Source organism: Cherax quadricarinatus, chromosome 9 (genome assembly GCF_038502225.1).
Source record: "Cherax quadricarinatus isolate ZL_2023a chromosome 9, ASM3850222v1, whole genome shotgun sequence".
Taxonomy (NCBI): domain Eukaryota; kingdom Metazoa; phylum Arthropoda; class Malacostraca; order Decapoda; family Parastacidae; genus Cherax; species Cherax quadricarinatus.
Genome location: NC_091300.1, coordinates 16,312,899 through 16,319,450, shown reverse-complemented (window position 1 = coordinate 16,319,450; position 6,552 = coordinate 16,312,899). Strand labels below are relative to the sequence as shown.

At 38.0% G+C, this 6,552-nt stretch overlaps 1 protein-coding gene across 1 annotated transcript in view; it reads left to right on the top strand.

The window, feature by feature from the left end:
• Nucleotides 1-4,320: 4,320 nt before the first annotated feature.
• LOC128686190 (uncharacterized) overlaps nucleotides 4,321-6,552 on the top strand; it is a 76,788-nt gene continuing 74,556 nt past the window's right edge. The window contains exon 1 of the mRNA XM_070083476.1: nucleotides 4,321-4,448. The gene's annotated coding sequence lies outside the window, so the exon portion shown is untranslated. The remainder of the gene's footprint in view (nucleotides 4,449-6,552) is intronic.

Sequence of the window (6,552 nt, the reverse complement as noted above, 5' to 3'; positions counted from 1 at the left end):
CATGTAAGCAGACCACGGTACGGGCGGGGATTGAACTCGCAGAAATACGTTATCAAAGACACATACACAAAAAAATCTCTACTCATACACATACACAAAGCCAAACATCATCATCTCTATAAAAAGCAGTCTCAAAATTTTGGACTAATTATGATAATTAAATTACTGCAATGAAAAAATAACGATAATTGCATTGCTATTTTTTTTGTTAATTATACATTTTAGTGTCTGGACGTAATCATGGAATATATGAAATAGTTTATTTAATTGGAACAAATTGCTTTTGATGCGTTTAATGCATTAAAACGAAACGATTTACGTGGTATTACATGATGTCACTTACATAAAGCCAGACTCTGGTGGCCTGGTGGTTAACGCTCTCGCTTCACACGGTGAGGGCCTGGGTTCGATTCCCAGCCAGAGTAGAAACATTGGACGTGTTTCTTTCCACCTGTTGTCTATGTTCCCCATCAGTAAAATGGGTACTTGGGTGTTAGTCGACTGGTGTGGGTCGCATCCTGGGACACTGACCTAAGGAGGCCTGGTCACAGACCGGGCCGCGGGGGCGTTGACCCCCGGAACTCACTCCAGATATATAGGCGATTTTTTTCCCAATTTAGTCTACACAATAAAATTAAAATTGCAGTGTAGCATTTACTACGGGAAATCCCTTCGAGAAGGATAAAGACATTTAAAAAAAAAAAAAATGAGCAGAATAAAGCCAAATTTGATTTTTTTTTTTTTTTTTTTTTTTTTTTTTTTTTTTTTTTTTTGTGGCGTCACTTTCAAAATCTATCAGTGAAAAAAAAAAAAAAAAAAAATCCCCTCATGGAAGGTTCCTTGATGTTGGTGAGGGGCTCTTGATTTAGGGAATTGGAACTGTGCTCCAGTTCCCCGAATTAAGCCTGAATGCCTTCCACATCCCCCCCCCCGGGCGCTGTATAATCCTACGGGTTTAGCGCTTCCCCTTTGATTATAATAATAATAATCAGTGAAAAAATAAATATAATCCAGGAAATGTTCACACTGGTGGCAATAAAAATAATCTCAATTATATTTTTATTTTAAAGTAGAAATAAAGATGGTGGACTTGTGAAACCTGAAATAAAGAGTCGGGTCTATTAGAGCTGTGTAGACCAATATGAATGTTTTATCATTATTGCGTATAAACACATTCCTCACTTACTGTCATTTTATTACCACTTCAACCAACACTTTCCTCGCTCATCCACAACAACATTCTCCTTCCCCTTTCTGCTCTCATACCACCACTACCACAACCTCACTTCCTCACATCCCTCACACTGCACTACAACCTTCACCAATGCTTGAATTCAATTATCTTCGCATCAACCCCCCCCCTCTCTCTCTCTATAACATAGCTATTCTTACATTAATCCTACAACCACCACCACCTTACACACACACACACACATACACACACACACACACACACACACACACACACACATCAACAACACACAGCCTCACACCACTCCCTAACTCATGACCCACCGTCTCCTGATATATCTAAATTGTTGCTCTTATGGCCAGAGGTAAAAGTTACTAACATCGTCCGTCACCCAGCGGAGGCAAAAGCCTCTGTGACGTCAAAGGGTAAACAATCGTAACTTTCAATTGCATTGTCTGCATGAAGGGGATCAGCAATTATTACTAATTTGAATAATCAGAAGAGTGTTGACATTTTGATACTAACAAACACACACACACACACACACACACACACACACACACACACGCATGTGTATCATATATATAATATACGGCAACTTTTTTAGTTCGCTCTATACACAAAAAGAATTATGTATATTGCAGCTGAACACTATGAGGTATATGATGCTGCATTTTAAGTATTTTTCATAAGTACTACCATCATAATTAACCACCAGTATCAATAACATTAACGTATGTCCTTAGAAATACTGAAATCAAGGTATAACTACAATGTTTGATGCTAACTGCGGCATTCTTCCTGGAGGTGAAGTCTAACAAATTCCTTCAACTGCAACGCCATGATATTACTGGTGAGTGACTTACGCTCATAGTCTAATGGCTGTAATTATAACCATAATTTTTAAAGAGGTGGACCAGTAAGCCAGCGGAAGACCTCGGCCAGATGACCAAAAGCTCAAGTGGCGGGTCACCATGTGACTAAAACCCGCGTCAGGAAGCACTTGTCCTGTTTCCTGACGAACCTTACCTAACCTAACCTTGAAACTGCAGCTAATTTTCCCTTCCTTAGATCAAACCTTAGTTCTTCCCATTCCCCAGGCGCTGTATTTCCCCTACGACTTTAGCACTTCCCGATGAACACGATTGTTTATGAACACACTAACGAAAACGGTACAATAATGCATTGAATACTGATACAAATATGCCAGTAAGGTATAGCAGCTTTCTTGAGCTCTGTCACCAGTTATGTTACGAACGTCAGAAGTCGTCAAAAAAGTATGCCTGATCGAGAAAAAAGTATGCCTGATCGACAAAAAAGTATGCCTGATCGACAAAAAAGTATGCCTGATCGACAAAAAAGTATGCCTGATCGACAAAAAAGCATTCCTGATCGACAAAAAAGTATGCCTGATCGACAAAAAAGCATGCCTGATCGACAAAAAAGTATGACTGATCGACAAAAAAGTATGCCTGATCGACAAAAAAGTATGCCTGATCGACAAAAAAGTATGCCTGATCGACAAAAAAGTATGCCTGATCAACAAAAAAGTATGCCTGATCGACAAAAAAGTATGCCTGATCAACAAAAAAGTATGCCTGATCGACAAAAAAGTATGCCTGATCGACAAAAAAGTATGCCTGATCGACAAAAAAGTATGCCTGATCGACAAAAAAGTATGCCTGATCGACAAAAAAGTATGCCTAATCAACAAAAAAGTATGCCTGATCGACAAAAAAGTATGCCTGATCGACAAAAAAGTATGCCTGATCGACAAAAAAGTATGCCTGATCGACAAAAAAGTATGCCTGATCGACAAAAAAGTATGCCTGATCAACAAAAAAGTATGCCTGATCGACAAAAAAGTATGCCTGATCGACAAAAAAGTATGCCTGACCGACAAAAAAGTATGCCTGATCAACAAAAAAGTATGCCTGATCGACAAAAAAGTATGCCTGATCAACAAAAAAGTATGCCTGATCGACAAAAAAGTATGCCTGATCGACAAAAAAGTATGCCTGATCGACAAAAAAGTATGCCTGATCAACAAAAAAGTATGCCTGATCGACAAAAAAGTATGCCTGATCGACAAAAAAGTATGCCTGATCGACAAAAAAGTATGCCTGATCGATGCAGATAGAAACAATAAGGAATGATTAATAGATTAAAATAGAAATTAACAACGAAAACTTGGAAACTGAAGATAGAAGCTACAATGAATGTTCGGTAGACAAAAGTAGATCCAAATAGAAGCTGACAAGTATACTTGATAGATAATATAGCGCTGTTTGACCCTTATGGATTTAGCGCTTACTTGTGACTATAATAATAAATGACAGATAACAATAGAAACAATAAGATATGCATGATAGATTAAAATGAAAATAAAATGGAATATATTAATAATAATACTATTATTATTAATCTTATTATTATTATTATTATCAAAGAGAAGCGCTAAAACATGGAATACAGGTAAAAATAAAAATTAAAAAGTAAGTCTGATAGAAGGAAATAAAAACTGCGAAGTATGCTTGTTAACTTGAAATTCCCAGACATTTATTCACTCTACTGAGACTTTCCATGTAGAGAATCGTAGAATAATACCCTGAGAGGGGCGGGAATAATACCCTGAGAGGGGCGGGAATAATACCCTGAGAGGGGCGGGAATAATACCCTGAGAGGGGCGGGAATAATACCCTGAGAGGGGCGGGAATAATACCCTGAGAGGGGCGGGAATAATACCCTGAGAGGGGCGGGAATAATACCCTGAGAGGGGCGGGAATAATACCCTGAGAGGGGCGGGAATAATACCCTGAGAGGGGCGGGAATAATAATGTTGACGAAACACAACGAAGCTATAAATCACACGTATTTGAAACTCAATAAAAAAAGGATATACCATCAGTGTTACCAGAGCTCCTTGAAAAGTTAGTGGTCCGTTCATTTTATCTAGTGAAGCAATGAATCACTGTGTTGCTTAGATCGAAACTCCTCTAGCAAGACACGCTACAATAGGCCATTCCTGCAGGGCCCCTGAGGATGTCTCTGAGGCCAGTTCATTTTATCTCCTGAACCAATGAATCGAAGTGTTGTTTAGATCGAAACTCCTCTAGCAAGTGAGGCTATAGTAGGCCATTCCTGCAGGGCATCAGAGGGTGCTAGGAGAGGAACCCATCCCCGGAGACCCGTTGCGGGCGACAACACCAAAACGGACAAGACGTCGAGGTGTCGCGAGCCCAAAATGGGTTTCAAGGTAACTTAAGAGTTCTGCCCAAGATTCCATCTTTTTTTAAGATGCTTTGTATTTTGTTTATTCTCTTATTCAGTATGTATGTACACTGCACATTCTCTTACTGCTAGTGAGTGTACACTACGTACATGCATAAATATACATTATATATATATATATATATATATATATATATATATATATATATATATATATATATATATATATATATATATATATATTATATATATATAATTCAACTATGCATATGTATTACATATATTAGGATCATGATTCTTCCATTGTAAAAATAACTGTTTTAATGCGTCGCGTCACTGATACCAAAACATAAATCTTTCTACACGAGAAGTCCATTTAGGCGGCACGAAGACCAATCTTAAAACATCGACATTTTAAATTCACGACCGCCACACTTCTCACTCCCGAGACATAAGGCCATTTACGTACATTAAAAACAATACTCACTGTTTGGATTGACGATTTGAGCTGGTTTTATGAATGGCTCTGTCGAAGCAGGTGATTACCACTGACAACACGAACAATGAACGCCAGTAGTGTTTTATGAATGGAAATGATCTCCGTGTAGTAGTTGTAGTGCCATTCATATATGCTACGAGATACGACACCAAGAACAACACGAATCAAACCACGGAACGGGTGGGGCTAGAACTAATGGTAAATGAGTCGCAAAACTCCAAGCCAATGCGTACGCCACTGGACCAGCTGGCTACAATAAGATTCATTCAGCTAGGTGTATTTATACACCATAGGGAGGTTATACTAACCTCCCTATGGTGTATAAATGTACCTAGTTGGCTTACGCACTGGCCTGGAGTTTTACGACTCTTTTGCCATGGGTTCTAACCCCACCCATTTCGTGGTTTGTTTGTAATCGTGTTATTACGATTTCGTGAATCACGATGACAACACAAAACATTATTGGCTGGTTATGCGGGACCTCGACAAAGTCCCTTTTTTTGTCATTTTACAAAATTGTATGTTTTTTTAAGATTGCTTTTGTATCTTGTATTGACACAAAAAATAATACTGAAATATTAATGAAACGTTGAAAAGAAGACACGCGTTGAAGAATAAGCTTTCATTAGGACAACGTCTCGCACTTTGCACAGTTTTACGAAGTTATCTCAAAGCTTTTTCTGCAACCTGTGTCTTTAATATTATCAGCAGAGCCACCAGTATTTTTTTTTCGGGGGGGGGGGGGGGAGGGATGATTTCTAATCAGATTATTTTACTGTGTCAAGATTTTTAATACAACTTTGATTTTTAAATTCTTGATTAGAGAAGGTATATCAAGGTATATAAGATTCTTTGCATGCATTATACATATATATATATATATATATATATATATATATATATATATATATATATATATATATATATATATATATATATATATATATATAATATATATGTGTGCGTGTGTATACAGGGAATAAACTTATATACCCTGATATACCGTCTCTACTTAAGAATTTAAAAAAATCAAAGTTGCATTAAAAATCTTGATACAGAGTTAAAAAAATCTGGTTAAAAATCCCCCTCCCCCACACAAAAAAAGAAAAACTGATGGCTGTGATGATAATATATATAGAAGGGTTTTAGTGCATGAATAAAGAAAAGCTGGTACCAGGGGATTGTGCCAACCATTAACCTTAACAGTAGTATTAGTCACCTAATTAAGAGTGCTGCCCACTTAATCAACGGTGCTGATCATCTAATTAACAGTGCTGGCCACTTACTCAACGGCGCTGATCACCTAATTAACAGTGATGGCCATTTACTCAATGATGGCCACCAAAAAGTACTAACCACTTATCAGTGCTGATTATCTAATTAACAGTGCTGGCAACTTACTTAACGGTGGTAGTCACCTAACTAACAGTGCTGGCCACTTGACCTACAGTGCTGTTCATCTAATGAACAGTTCTGGCCACTTAATTAACAGTACCGGCCACCTAATCACTGGAGTCTTATGGTTGTCGTCGAAATCTCTAGGAAAGTCTATGGAGACTTCAATTCTTCATCAGGTAGTGATCCAGCATCCCATCCAGGGAGGTACCTTCACGCCGCTGAGGGGCTCTTG